The following is a 16428-nucleotide window of genomic DNA, read 5'->3' as shown; positions in this document are numbered from 1 at the left end:
GAGCAATGTGAGAAGTGGGACTGTGAAATAAACACCAAGTTCTAAACTGTCAGTATCTCCTGGCTATTTCACTTATTTTTATAAAGTATTCTTTTATTTCTTTGGACATTCAAATTTAAGATATTCTAAGAGAAAACAAACATACATATTAACTTGTTAAAAAATGTCATCCTAATCTCCCAGCTGTAAAATGATGCATTGTTTTCTCTGAATTTTCTCAGTACTATAAATTCCAGGACGCATGTGGCTTTTCTTATACCCATTCCATTTGCTATACCTAGTGAGATTTAATTACTGCGTCAGCGATCTACTTTATGAACCTGCAACTGAAGACCAATGCTTTGGATGACAATGGAACAAGACTTCAAGTTGAAGAGCAAATTCAGATGAAGCCAAGTTTTTCTCAATATCATTTCATAGGAAAGTGACATGTATTCTACTAGCAAGGACATGGTATGGGATCAAATATTTCCTTCAGGAAGCACTGAAATTATTTTTGCTGCAGTGTTGTAAACAGACAAGGTTGTAGCCCTTATAATCATATACTCTTTTAATTATTTACCAGTTATGCTAGAAAGCATGCAAATACTACATCTTCCAAAACTAATATTGACAACTCACCACGGTGAAACTGGGTGCTGAGTCAGAAATAAGTTAATATTCTTTTGCTGAGCACTTACTGTACTAGCAGTTATTTGGGGCAAATAAAAAGAATGAGAAACACAGGCCCAAGGTGAGCTATTTTCCATCCAGCTTCTTGAAGGCAGCATACATTGTTAAGGACTCTGGGTTAGGCTTTGAACCCTACTTCTGTAATTTCCTGGTTAGATAACATTCGGCAGGGTGCATAACCTCACTGAGAGTCTATTTACTTAGCTGTAAAATCACCTAGACATTATCAACTTCTGTATGTGGAACTGCGGAGATGATCAGTGGGTATATTCCACCCTAAACATAGTCATTCTCTTTATGTCTACAAAGCATTTACCATTTAATGGCATAAAATATGTGAAAATATTTCTACACCATAATAGATGTGATCTTGTTTGTTAGAAGTAAAATGTGAATTATCGACACCATATGAAGTAAAACATTTATAATTAACCTGGTTTCTAGCGTAAGACTGGAGAGTCTTTGGCAACTACGTCCTTACGATGGCCCTAATACCATCCTTAACATAGTGAAATGAGCTGTGTTCCAGAAGAAAAACTTACTTACTTTGATGTCCCACTCTGAACTACAAGCTTGGGTTTGGTGAATACTTTAGGAAGAAATTGAGGTGACCAGAGAAGCTCTTAAACTACTTTGAACATCATTTTCCCTCTAATGGAAGGAATGGCCAGAGATAAAACTCAGACCTTCAAAAATCACCTGCAAAACGATTTACTTGTAGCATATCATAAATTACCTAATTATAATATAGAAATTTAACTTTCTAGAGAGAAAAGTTTCAGAAATTTATTTTATGTTCATTTCTGCGGTCCACTGTCTCGTCTGAAAGTCTGCCAGAATCTCTTAGGCTTTTAAATTACAGAAATTATTTGAGACAGACATTTTGGAAGGTTACCATAGAAAGGGAAATTTATCAAGTTTTAGGCATTAAGACTTTTATTTTACTTTCCCTATATGTTTGAAACAGGTCAATTCCAGGTTGGAAAATTCCTGCCAGATATTCCCACTAGAAAATACACCAAAGAAGTTTTCTCAAAGCTAAGGATTTTATATATGTCACATATATTTTTGAAAAATTAGAAATATTCTGGTTATACATTATTTACATAGTTTAGCCTGTTTTAATCAATTTTTTTCTTGTGCACATAACCAGATGAAGCACTGAAATTCATAAATTATGTTATTCAACTATGATGTTAAATCAGTAGAACTGGGGGCCAGGTGCAGTGGCTCACGCCTATAATCCTAGCACTTTGGGAGGCAGGGACGGGTGGATCACCTGAGGTCAGGAGTTCAAGACCAGCCTGGCCAAAGTGGCAAAACCCGTCTCTACTAAAAATACAAAAATTAGCTGGATGTGTTGGCAAGCACCTGCAATCCCAGCTATGTGGGAGGCTAAGGCAGGAGAATAGCTTGAACCTGAAGGGGGGACGTTGCAGTGAGCTGGGATCACACCATTGTTCTCCACCCTGGGTGACAACAGCGAAACTCCATCTCACCAAAAAAAAAAAAAAAAAAAATCAGAACACGAAAGAAATTTTAGTTATAAGTAAACTTATAACACTATGATTCATAAAGTCTTTTCTGTGAATGCTTATTCCCTTCCTAAAAATTTAAGTAAATTTAAGATATCTGATCTCTGATCTCGGAGAAGGAAAAGTTTTAGTAGTATTAAAATAGCTATTTTCTTCTTCCAAGAACAATTAATAGAGTAAATCTTCACTTAAAATCCTCAATAGGTCCTTGGAAACTGTAGCCCTAAGTTAAAAGATGTATAACAAAACAATTTTACCAAAAGTAATTTATCTAAACAAGAGTGAAGTTTCTAAGGCATATTTCTGGTCACAAGAACATCACCAAATTTCTAAAGACAAAATCACTTCCAATACTAAACGCTGAAATAAACATGAGCTATACAGACATTTAAGAAAGATAAATCAAAGGAACTAAGATAATGATTTACCAAGTTCTGATGAATCAATGAGTGGAGGTTGTAGTGGTGGGGGATTAAATCAAAGAAGACACATTTGCAAAATGAGAATTGTGAGGAGCACCTCCTCCAGCCACACAGTTAGAAAACAAGTAACTGTAAAGAAGGGAGCTTGCTGAACACATTTCTACTGCATCTTTTATTGTCTTGCATTTTTATGATTATCATCTACTTGAATTTTTGACAATAATTTCATTCATTCATTCATTCATTCATTCATTCATTCATTCATTCTTTCATTCTCCAACCCACTTACTGCAGGGTTGGGGGTGGCTGCAGCCTGTCCCCTTGGCTCAGGACACAAGGCAGGAACCAGCCCTGGCCAGGACACCATCCTATCACAGAGCCACTTACACCCACACTCAGTCTCACTGGGACCACGTAGACACAGCAATTTCCTGAATCTTTGGGATGTGAGAGAAAACCAGAGGAATTGGAGAAAATCCACCCAGACAGTGGGAGAACATGCCAACTCCACAGAGACAGTGGCTCTGGCAGGAAGGGATTGTTTTTCTCATCTGTTTTAATGAAAGGACTTCGAATGGAAGGAGTTTATTTGAGGACCTGCTGTATACTACTTTTAAAATACACTTTACTCTTAATGGTTTACAGAAAAATTGGGCAGAAAGTATAGAGAATTCCCATATAACTCCTGTCCCAACACATACCCGACCTTCCCTACCATCAACATCACACATCAGAATGGTACACTGGTTATAATTCATGAGCCTAATTATCAACCAAAGTCCATAGTTTATATTAAGGTTACATTACAAACCCACATTCTATGGGTTTTGACAGTGTATACGGAAGGCATCTACTATTGTATCATGCACATTAGTTTTATTGCCTTAAAAATCTCTCTGTTCTATCTATTTATCTTTCCCTCCTTCAACCTGTGGCAACCACTGTTTTTTTTTTTTTTTTTTTTTTTTTTGAGACAGGCTCTTTCTCTGTTGCCCAGCCTGGAGTGTAGTGGTACAACCCCCGCCTCCTGAACTCAAGCAATCTTTTTGCCTCAGCTTCCCAAGTAACTGTAACTACAGGCACACACCACCATGCCTAGGCTAATTTTTAGCTTTTTTTTTTTGTAGGGACCAGTTTTTCCTATGTTTCCCAGGCTGGTCTTGAACTGCTGTGCTCAAGCCATCTTCCTTCCTTTGCCTTCCAAAGTACTGGGATTACAGGTGTCAACCACCTCCCAGCCTCCACTGATCTCTTTACTGTCTTCATAATTTTTCCTTTTCTAGAATGTCATATAGTTGGAATCATATAGTGTAGAGTCTTTTCAGGCTGGCTTCTTTTACTTAGTAATAGACATTTATGTTTCTTCCCTGTCTTTTCATGGCTTGATAGCTCATTTATGTTTAACACTATATAATATTCCATTGTCTGGATATACCACAGTTTATCCATTTATCTACTGAAGGACATCTTAGTGCTTCCAAGTATTGGAAATTGTGAATACAGCTGCTATAAACATCTGTGTGCAGGCTTTTCTGTGGACATACGTTTTCAATTCATTTGGGTCAATACCAAGGAGCACAACTGTTGAATCACATGGTAAGAGTATTTTTAGCCTTAAAAGAAACTGCCAAACTGTTCTCCGAAGTACCTGTACCATTTTTGTATTCCCAGCAGCAATGAAAGAACTTCTGTTGTTCCATACGCTCCAGCATTTCGTGTTAGTGATTTGGATTTTGGCCATTCTAATGATTTTGCAGTGGCATCTTTTAATTTGCATCTTTTATAACATTTGATATAGAACATATTTTCAAAACATTTATTTGTCACCTGTATATCTTCGGTGATGTGTCCATTCAGATCTTCTGCCCATTTTTAAATGGACTTGATTTCTTTTGTTGAAATTAAAGTTCTTTGTATATTTTGGACAAGAGTCCTTTATCAGATGTGTCTGTTCTAAGTATTTTTCCTAGTCTGTGACTTGTCTTCTCATTCTCTAGACAGTGTTTCTCACAGAGCAGAAGTTTAATTTCAATGAAATCTAGCTTATCAATTAATTCTTTCATAAATCATGCTTTGGTGGTTCCAACTGCTTCATTATTGCTTGAGAAGCTTATCTCTAGGGAATTTTATTACAAGCCTTCTGGTCTTTATTCTGACTTTCCCCTCTGTGTTCTGAGAGAATTTGTGTGGCATGCCTTTACCTTCATTAATTAATTCTCTTCAGGGTCAAATCTTCTGTTCATCTGCCCTCCTATATTATTTTTAAGTCAGCACTTGGGTTTTTTTTTTTTTAATTTGTCTGCACTCTTAACTCAGATTATTCCCTTTTTATTGGAGTCTCATGTAAAATCTTTTAATGTATTTCTAAAATAGAAGATATTTGATAAATATTTCTTAATTTATATATTCAAGAGAGAGAAATCCCTTGAATCTCCTGAAAGCATCACTTCTAATATAAAGAATGTTTTCATATCTGTTGTGATTTTTCTCTGCTTCTGTATTCCTTTGTAGAAGTCTCTAGACTGGCCTAGAGATGTTTTATAGTCTGGCAAGAATTGAATGGGTTAAAACTAAGATGATTATTACTAAAACCCCAAATGTTTATTAGAGGGGGGCATCAGATCTAAACTTAAGGAGAAAAAAGAAAGAATATCTAGTAATGTATAGCTCATGCTAATCTGACAGAGTGAAGAGGAAAACAGACATCTAATAACTAGTAGACCCATGATGAAGAATCAAGTCTCTGCATAAGCAGAGATGGAACCCTTAGGGAGAGGGTCGTGGCTATGTTGATCTTCTCGATCATGAAGCAGCTCACTCTTCGTGCATCTGCCCCAGTGTGCTCATCCAAAAAGGAATGGCGTGGTGAAATGAACACCCTTGACTAGCCCTTCAACACACAGTGGGCCTCCATTTCTTAGGAAAACACAGTTTTTTCCCTCTCACATTAAGAAGTTGTCTGCAGGATTCCACCAGGGCATCTGTCCTCTTTTCTTCAGGAAAAAAACAAAACCAACCAACCAGACAAACAAAATTCTGTTTCTCTCAGGATGATAATTATATGATACTCTTTATTTTTGCTTTTCAGCAGAGACTCATCAAGAATACATTTAGCAGAAATACTTTAGAGCTCTAAAATGTGCATGATACTCCTTCTGTTTTTAATTACTAATCAGTATTTTACCTATTTATATATTGCTTTCTATTTTGTAGTACATTCCTTTGCTGACACTACCATCTTGCCAAGAAATCTAGATTTTAACTATTTTTTTTAAATTGCATAACATAAAGTTAAATGCTTATTTTATGGGAAACGGAGTTATATTGTTGAATTCTAAGTAGAATATTACAGAAAGATATTGTGGATAATAAACTCTATGTTAGAAGCATATATAGAAAAGATATTGTGTCCTGAAAAAAAAGCAGAGAGATAAAAAGAAACACAGAGAACAAACATAAATCAAGATGACTGATTACATATCCAAGAACTTTAGATGACCAAAGACTTTAAGAAGGAAATACATTCAAAGCCAGAAAGTCACTTCCTGGTTTTGGTGGAGTTTACCACATGGACAGCAGGTTCCAACAGAAACCAAATCAGTGTTTTCCCAAGGTGCAAATGAGAAAAGGCTTTACCCTTTCAGCACTAATATTATTGTCATCTCCCAATGAAACTGGGAGGTCAGAATAAGATCAATTAGTGCAAATAACTACAAATGCAAGGCTTAGAAATTAGAAGTGTCCTAGCCCAAAGCAGAATTACACTCTAACGCAGTATGTATAATTTACTGCAATTAATTCTGTTTAGAATTTTTTCACTCATATTCCCATACACCATGCTTTCAGATATAGTTTTTGACTTAGTGAGTTCAAGATGTAGAAGGATCATTGTCAAAGAAGATAGAGAAAAGCTCAGAATCACTTTTTTTGGGCTGAAGAACTTTCCTATTTAACACTATTGAATGACTGTAGGCAATGAACCCCAAGTAGAATGACACCATAGTGCACGTACTTGTTGACTACCCTTAAAAAACCCTAGCAGTGTTGTGTTTTAGTCATTCTCCCATAGGTTTTATTACTTTTTAATAACATTTATACCTCCTTTCTGAATCCTTTCCAAATAGGCCAAGCTCTTAAACTGTAAGCCAAGACTGTACACTTAATCTCAATTTGTCCTTAGCTGTATGTAATGAGATTGCTTCTCAAACATCAGTGAAATGACATCAAAAGAAGGGTAAAGTCATGAATGTAAATACTGTACTCAGGAACTAATTCCTTTATGCTGAAGGAAAGAAATATTTTACAAAAAATGATGAAAGAAAGAATATTCAATTATCAATGGCCCTCTCAGTGACCAATTAACAGTGGAACAACAGAGAATCATACTCTCCATCACAACATGGAAGAAAATCAGAAAAAGACAAAACTGAATTCTACTAGGATGACTTGATTTTTAAAAGCAAAACAATGGCAACAACAAAAACAGGAATTAAGGAAAATCTCATAGAACTTTTTTCTTCATCTACTATTCAGACAAATGCAAAAGATTACTTGAGACATTCTCTAAGTTGGATAGCTAGTGTATGAGTTAAGACAAGACTGAATGTCTCCTAACTCAAATGTTAAGGATAAAAACCATTTTAAGATCCTTACAAGCTTAATTATAAATGCATTATTAAATTTAACTTTAAAAATAAGCTAAGAACTATTTCTAATTTTATATAAGCATTTTTTTCCTACATTGGGCACTCATCTTTGACTTTAAAGTTAGGTTTTTACAATTTCAAAACACCAGATTAACTTACACTAGGTTCTAAGGTATAGAAACCCATGTAATTGCTTTGAGTATTCAGGTTCTGTGCAATAATTAAAAAATAACTGCTTCAGTTCCAAAGAGATTCACAAGGTAATTTTCCAGTGATTTCCTCTTGATGTAGAATTCTTAGATGTACTGAAATTTTTCCAAAGAAATGAGTCTGCTACAGTTAGGCCCTGGCAGAAAAGATGCTGCCTTTAGGAGAAAAACAACCTTTAAAATGCATGTTTCAAAATAATACTGATGTCATTACAGTTTGTTTCAGCAAAAATAATCTAGCACAATCTGACTACTTACAACATGAAGCATTGTTCCCTCGAAGAAAAAAACAGGATATATTGAGTCTATAAATTCACAAGTTCCCTCAGACAAAACTGCTGAATTTGAGTTTTTATGCTGGGATTGAATTTGAGTTTTAAAATTTGAATTTGAGTGTCAAACAGCTGGATTAAATTAATTTCAATGTTTATTCCCTGAGCATATCATGATGAACTAGGGATCGCTAAGATGATTGTGACAGAAAAGGAGGAAGTGTCTGTTGACTTTGAAGTCACCTTGAACCTAAAGTAGACTACAAAGAAAAATCAGCCAAGTCAGCATCTAAGTCATTTAAGAGAAAAAGACAGGGTTGCACTGCAGAGAAGTAACTAATTCATAAAGTACCTTTATGTTTGGTCTTTAATTCCAAAATCCTATGGGTTATTTTAAGCATGTTTTGATGAAAGGTGTTTGCAGATAAAAGTTTTACAGGAACTTGACTTCCTGATCTGAAAATTAAGACTTTTATAATTCAGTATCAGAAACACCAAATGCAGTTTTATGGAGCAAAACTTTGATCACATTTTATTAAATATAAGGTGCATTTTTAAAAAGCATTTTACATCTCAAATCAATTTGCATGGTTTGTAATCAATAATGTCTTTTGATCACTGTTGGTATAGACTAAGACCATTTTAAGTGAAAATTTCTTCATGAGTTTTTTGGACCACATTGGTGGTGTGAATTCAGAATATAAATCTGCTTGTGCTTCAAAATCTTTTTTAACCTGTCCCTACTTTGTGCTAAGATTGAGATATGTAAGTTTCCCTGCTGTTTCTTTCCACATAGTAGTTTCATTTATTTCTATCCTTACACTAAGAGTGTAGTTCTATGGTGTCCCATCTTGGGCATTTTTGCTTTTAGAATATTATACAAAATAATGATACATTTGGCACTGGAAAATTTCTTAAATTCTCTAGAAAGCAGATATTTGTATCACAAGTCTTTGGCCAGGCACAGTGGCTCATGCCTATAATCCCAGCACTCTGGGAGGCTGAGGCAGGCAGATCACGGGGTCAGGAGTTCGAGACCATCCTGGCCAACATGGTGAAACTCCATCTCTACTAAAATACAAAAATTAGCTGGGCATGGTGGTGGGTGCCTGTAATCCCAACTACTTAGGAGGCTGAGGCAGGAGAATCGCTTGAACCCAGAAGGCGGAAGTTGCAGTCAGCCAAGATCACACCATTGCACTGCAGCCTGGGCAACAAGAGTGAAACTCTGTCTCAAAATAATAAAAAAAAAAGAAGTCTTCAAGGATTCCAAGAAGTTATCAATCATGACCATGTTTTGGACAGGAAAGAAGGGCCATCATGTGCCTCACGAAGTCATGGTCTCTGAGGCATTAGACACTGGCTGTAATTAAATAATAATTCAATTTGCTTGATAGACAGTAAAGTTTTAACTGTATTATACATTTTGGTTAAAAACCAAAGTCCCATATCTCCAATTGAAAAAGTAAAGCTAATTGATACACAGAGGTAAATTAAACTTTATTAGATGAAAAGATGGATATACGAGCATGATACAATATATTTAAACACTGAATAGCTTTAACACATATATTTGTTTCAGGCTTCAACAGATCACCAGATAGAAAGCACCATGAAAGCAAAGGTTTTTCTCTGCACTGTTGCCTGCTATTATGCCTAGATTCACAACATTGCTTGGCACATAATAGGGATCCAAGAAATATTTGTTGAATTCATGAATGAATGGGTTGAGTTGCACCCAGTCATACATTGCTATTTGTATTTGTATAACCATACGGTTCTTCCTGAATTATCAAGTGTTCAGGGCTTGAATTCATGCTTGCTTCATTCTTGGAGTAGTAAGACTACAACCCAATAAGCAGAACCGTCCAGCTGGCAGGCATTAGTCACTCGCTATCTGCTCTGTTGAAACACACTCTAGTTAAACAGACTCTGGTTCTTACCTGGAAGAATCAGTTATCATGGTAACCAGTAAACCATTTTGGCCAGTTTGCCATGCTCCAATTGACTAGACTCACTATGGCTTGATTAAGTCTGAGGCTATCAGAGTACAGTTTGATAGAGTCTTACTAAATAACACCTTACAGGTACTTTAGGAATCTTTTTCCTAAGTCCAAAAGTTTCTTCATCTGTAACATTATCATCAAGGAATGCTGCTAAATTAATGTGCAAGCACACTAATGACCAAATAGGCAAGTAAAGCTCCATGGGAAGGAAATAACAACTTCATACGCAGGTTTGGAAAAGCTGTGATGTCACAGCATATTCTGGGGTACTCAGAAATGAGTATAAATCACTTGGCTATAGTAGTGTAATCGTCCTGGTTGTAGAGAAGCTATGAACTGATAACAGAAGATAAGTCAAGCTATGTGGGTTTTCCCTTTATAGTCTCTTTAATGCAGGTGAATGAAAAAGATAACTTAATAGTGCTTTGCAGCACTAATTATTTGGTAATAATCAAAAACCTTCATGATCTGAAAAAGTTGTTTCAGTACAGCCCATTAAACAATATGAAGAGCTATTATTCCATTCTACCACCTTCCTGCCACTCAGGCATTCATTTGCCAGATGCTTTCTCATTAAGAGCACATAAAATGAGAATAGCATAAACTGCACAATCAGGTGAGTTTATCAAGTCCTATTATGGTGCTCATGATAAATATTATCTTTTACAAATAATTTTGACCAGAACATAGTAATTTTCCAATGTTTATATTAAGACTATTCTATGCCACTAGAGAAAGTTCCTCTGATTTTAATTTATGATGTGATTCACAGCGATGAAGGACTCCTCTAATTTAGGCTAGCTAAAATAACAGCATATATTTTTATTCTTCCCAATATGTATAAAGTTATTTAAAATTCATGCTAAGTAATTTGTAGTAAATCAGTCTCCTGATGCAAAATTTTATTCTGTAATTACTCAGTTGCAAACTTACGTTTTTATGGATCAAAACAGGAGTCTTCTAAATGTCTGCATACCAGAAAAACAGAGAGAGAGACAGACATATAGAGGTGAAACAAGAAAAAAAGAAGGTAGAGGAAGGGGAAAAGGGGGAGGAAGATGAGGAGGAGGAGAAAGATAAAGAGAAAAAAACAAAAGAAAGAATGGAAGCCATTGCCCAAAGACATTCTTTTTATTTTCTCCCTTTACTAACCCTTTACACCAGAAAAATTGGTTTTGAATTTGTTCTACACTTGCTACAAAAAAGTAAATTCTCTTTCCCTTGGCTTCTCTGGCCCAGGGAGTTAGTGTTCAGAATTATTAATAAGTAACAGCATCCTTTCTGCTCATTGTTGGAAGGTATTTCTGAAGCAAGAGCTTTAGCAGCTTTGTACAGATGCAAAGGTAAATTGTCAGGCTGGAAAATGGGTATCAGTACCATCACACAAGAGTGTAATAGACTAAATTTTAAGAATTAAATGCCTGCAAACCAACTTTTTGCCATGTCTATACAAGATCTACCATCTTGGTTTAAACATAGAGTTAGCTTCTATGCAAAATAGTACTTTGTTAAGGCAGGAATATCTTCCCAAATTCGGAAAATGAATTTAATATCATAGGGAGATAACATTAACAGGCAGTCATTGTGTAGAGGCTATGATCTAGTTTGCGTAGCTTCAAAACCTGACTCTGCCACCATGTGAAATTTCTTTAGTCTATGAACCTCAGTTTACCTATCTATACAATGAAAATAGCAGTTGACCACTTGCATATATTCTCTGGAGAAATGTCTATTCAGATACTTTGCCCAATTTTTATAGTTATTTGTCTTTTATTATTGAGTTGTAATAGTTACTTATATATTCTAGATAAAAGTCACTTGTCAAATAATTTGTCAAAATTCTCTACCACATAGAATGGTGATGATTACATGATTTATGACATGCAAAGTGCTCAGAAGTAGGTTTGGCGTATGGTACATACTAAAGTTATTATTATAAAGCTTGGACCAGGTTCTCTTAGTAACCTAAAAGCCATTAAATGCTTCTCTCCTGGCTGCTAAACACTTTTTGTCCATCAAAGAATGATTGATATTTCACAGAATCCAGGGGTCTTATGACTTGCTCAAAAGAAAGTAAAGAAAGGAAACAATTGTAAGTAAAGAGTTGATGCTTGCTCCATCACCAGAAGGACTTACGTTTCATCTTCACAACTTTGCTATAATCATCACATATCCATACTATAGTTTCATAGTCTTTTTATATTCAGTTTAGTAAATTTTAAAATAATATTGTATATTAATGTTTTAATTTGATTATATATACAAATGTTTTATTCTTGCTATCTTTTAATTTGATATACCTTCAATGTCTGTATTCATTTTTTTTTTTTTTTTTGGCTTTTTTTTTCTCCCTTTTTGTGGAGAACGGTGTCTCGCTATATTATTCACGCAGGTCTGGAACTCCTGGGCTCAAGCTATCCTCCCCCCTATGCCTTCCTAAGATCTGGGATTTAACAGGCATGAGCCACCGCGCCCAGCCGCATTCATTGGTTATGAAGAAAGAGTTTCTTCAGAACATGGCGGACAGGACGCGGCAACAGATTGCAGCTCTGACTTGGACTGGACCAAGCAGCACGCGGAGGCTCGCATCATGAATTTTAGCTCCAAAGCCACTGCGGGAATAAATCAGGGATCCCCAGAGGACCCACACATCCTCTGCAGGAAGTGGACTGCTCCTGCAAGACCCGGGAGACACCCCAAAAACTATGAGTACCCAAACTGCAGAAGTGGGAAAGGGACATCCTCGGCCCCTCAACACAGCCCCCGACTGGGGAACCTGTTTGTGGGAGAAGATTCTGACCTTACTTGGAGCTCAATCAATTTAGACAGCCAAGTGAAATACAGGAGCAGAGGAAGCAGCAGGAAAGGTTCTGGGAACTCGCTGGGTCCCCAAGCAGGCCATTCCTGCCTGGCATCACTGGGATCCTTCCGCAGGGCAGCCAGCAACAGGGGGAAATGCCACAGGGCGAAGGAGTATCTAGCTGAACTTCGTAACAATTTGAACCGACTGAGAAGCCTCCTGGCCAAAACTTGCAGGAGGGCGTGGGAATAACTAAAGCCCTTTTCTTTTGAAGCTGGGAGGTGGGTAGCTTGGGGCAAGTTCTCAACTCTGCTCACCCACAGCCTGGAAACAGACTCAGTGCTATTAGTGGGTACACGCTGGGAGTGAGACCGGCCCTTTGGATGGTGTGAGAGCTGGGTGAGGTCTGTGACTGCTGGATTTCCCCCACTTCCCTGACAACCTGGACGACTCAGCACAGGCAGCCATAATTCTCCTAGGTACACAAATCCATTGACCAGGAAACCTCACCCCCATCCTCCACAGCAGCTGCAGCAAGACTGCCCAAGGAGAGTCTAAGCTCAGACACATCTAGCCTTGCCTCCACCTGATGTTCCTTCCCTACCCACCCTGGTAGCTGAAGACAAAGGGCATACACTCTTGGGAGTTCTAGGACCCTGCCTACTGCCAGTTCCTCTCCATACTACCACAGCTGACACTCTCTGGAAAGTGCCACCTCCCAGCAAGGGGCCAACCAGCACAAAAGTAAAGCATTAAACCACCAAAGTTAAGAACCCTCACAGAGTCCATTTCGCCCCCCTGCCACCTCCACAGGAACAGGTGCTGGTATCCATGGCTGAGATACCCATAGACAGTTCACATCACAGGACTCTGTGCAGACAACCCGCAGGACCAGCCTAGAGCCTGGTAGACTTGCCGGGTGGCAAGGTGGGAAGAGAGATAATAATCTCTACAGCTTTGCTCTCAGGAAGCCACATCTATAGGAAAAGGGGGAGAGTACCACATCAAGGGAACACCCCAGGGGACTGAAGAACCTGAACGACAGCCTTCAGCCCCAGACCTTCCCTCTGACAGAGCCTACCCAAATGAGAAGCAACCAGAAAACCAACTCTGGTAATATGATAAAACAAGGCTCTTTAACACCCCCCCAAAATCACACCAGCTCACCAGCAATGGATCCAAACCAATTTACCTGAAAAAGAATGCCAGGAGATTACTTATTAAGCTAATCAGAGATGCACCAGAGAAAGGTGAAGCCCAATGCAAGGAAATCCAAAAAATGATACAAGAAGTGAATGGAGAAATATTCAAGGAAATAGATAGCATAAGGAAAAAACAATAAAAACTTCAGGAAACACTGGACACACCTACAGAAATGCAAAATGTTCTGGAAAGGCTCAATAATAGACTTGAAAAAAATAGAGGAAAGAAATTCAGAGCTCAAAGATGAGGTCTTCGAATTAACCCAATCCAACAAAGACCAAAAAAAAAAAAAAAAAAAAAAAAGAATAAGAAAAGATGAACAAAGCCTCCAAGAAGTCTGGGATTATGTTAAATGACCATACCTAAGCATAATCAGCATTCCTGAGGAAGAAGAGAAATCTGAAACTTTGGAAAACATTTCTGGGGGAATAACTGAGGAAATTAACCCAGCGTTACTAGAGACCTAGACATCTAAATACAAGAAGCACAAAGAACACCGGGGAAATTGATTGCACAAAGATGATTACCTAGGCACATTGTTATCACGTTATCTAAAGTAAAGACGAAGCAAAGAATCTTACAAGCTGTGAGACAAAAGCACCACCTAACCTATAAAGGAAAACCTGTCAGATTAGGGGCAGATTTCTCAGCAGAAAACCTAAAACCTAGAAGGGATTGGGGCCCTATCTTCAGCCTCCTCAAACAAAACCATGATCAGCCAAGAATTGTGTATCCAGTAAAACTAAGCATCATATATGAAGGAAAGACACAGTCTTTTTCAGACAAACAAATGCTGAAAGAATTTACCACTACCAAGCCACCACTACAGGAACTGCTAAATCTTGAAACAAATCCTGGAAACACATCAAAAGAGAACCTCTTAAAAGCACACATCTCACAGGACCTATAAAACAAAAATAGAATTTAAAAAACACAAATAACAAAAAACCAAGGTATACAGGCAACAAATAGCATAATGAATGGAATGGTAGCTCATAGCTTGGTACTAACATTGAATGTAAATGGCCTAAATGCTCCACTTAAAAGATACAGAAGCACAGAATGGGTAAGAATTGACAACAACAACTATCTGTTGCCTTTAAGATATTCACTTAACACATGTAAGGACTCACATAAACTTAAAGGGGTGGAAAAAGGCATTTCTTGCAAATGGACACCAAAAGCAAACAGGGGTATCTATTCTTACGTCAGACAAGACAAACTTTAAAGCTACAGCAGTTAAGAAAGACAAATAAGGGCATTATATTATGGTAAAAGGATGTGTCCAACAGAAAAATATCATAGTCCTAAACATATATGTGCCTAATACTGGAGCTCCCAAATTTATAAAACAATTACTAATAGATCTAAGAAATGAGACAGACACCAACACAATAATAGTGGGTGTTAGTGTCCACCCAACTGGACTGTTTTCCCCTCCCATAGACTAAGCCCCAAAGGCCAAAAAGTAAAACCCTCTTCCCCAAACCTACCTGTAACTGTTTGACCAGAGGCCAGCTGTCTCAGGATGTGGTTAAGACATCTACCTTACACAACAGAACTGGCAAGAAAAACATCTCCAGGATGTCAGAACCCTGGCACAAAGCACCCCGCCCACTATTTTCTTTTTCCTTCACCCTGACCCAATTCTACACCCTATAAAACCTTGCTATAGCCTGTAAGTGGGGCTGCCGCCTCTGCTTTTGTCAAGAGGTAGCCCAGCAGGACTGACAATCAATCATCTTGCCTGAACTTGGGTCTATTGGCCTCATTCCTTTCTGGGCTGTCCTTCCAATTATCCCTTACAGTGGGAACTTCAATACTCCACTGACAGCACTAGACAGGTCATCAAGACAGAAAGTCAACAGAGAAACAATGGATTTAAACTATACCTTGAAACAAATTGACTTAACAGATACACACAGAACATTCCACCCAACAACCACAGAATACACATTCTATTCAACAGCACGTGGCACTTTCCCAAGATAGACCATATGATAAGCCACAAAAGAAGTCTCAATAAATTTAAGAAAATTGAAATTATACCCAGCACTGTCTCAGACCACAGAGGATTAAAACTGGAAATCAGCTCCAAAGGAAACCTTCAAAATCATGCAGATACATGGAAATTAAATAACCTGCTCCTGAATGAGCACTGGGTCAAAACAAAATCAAGATGAAAATTTAAAAATTTTTCAAACTGAGTAACAGTGACACAACCTACCAAAACCTCTGGGATACAGCAAAGGCGATGCTAAGAGGTAAGTTCATAGCCCTAAATGCCTACATCAAAAAGACTAAAAGAGCACAAACTGGCTAGCTAAGGTCACACCTCAGGGAACTAGAGAAACAAGAATAAACCAAATTCAAACCCAGCAGAAGAAAGGAAATAACCAAGATCAGAGCAGAACTAAATGATATCGAAACAAAAGAACACAAAACATAATTGAAACAAAAAGCTGGTTCTTTGAAAAGATAAACAGAATTGATAGACAATTAGCAAGGTTAACCAAGAAGCAAGAAAATCCAAATAACCTAAGTAAGAAACAAAACAGGAGATATTAAAACTGACACCACAGAAATATAAAAAGATCATTCAACGCTATTATGAACACCTTTATGCACAAAACTGGAAAACCCAAAAGAGATGGATAAAATCC

The 16428-nt window shown here is 37.4% G+C and overlaps 1 protein-coding gene across 1 annotated transcript in view; it reads right to left on the bottom strand.

Moving 5' to 3' along the window:
- Nucleotides 1-15313, bottom strand: part of TUSC3 (tumor suppressor candidate 3) — a 296682-nt gene extending 281369 nt beyond the window's left edge. The window contains exon 1 of the mRNA XM_023219165.2: nucleotides 15259-15313. The gene's annotated coding sequence lies outside the window, so the exon portion shown is untranslated. The remainder of the gene's footprint in view (nucleotides 1-15258) is intronic.
- Between the last annotated feature and the right edge of the window lie 1115 nt (nucleotides 15314-16428).

The sequence above is a fragment of the Piliocolobus tephrosceles genome, chromosome 7 (genome assembly GCF_002776525.5).
Source record: "Piliocolobus tephrosceles isolate RC106 chromosome 7, ASM277652v3, whole genome shotgun sequence".
Taxonomy (NCBI): Eukaryota; Metazoa; Chordata; class Mammalia; order Primates; family Cercopithecidae; genus Piliocolobus; species Piliocolobus tephrosceles.
This window is presented reverse-complemented; position numbering and strand designations above follow the sequence as displayed.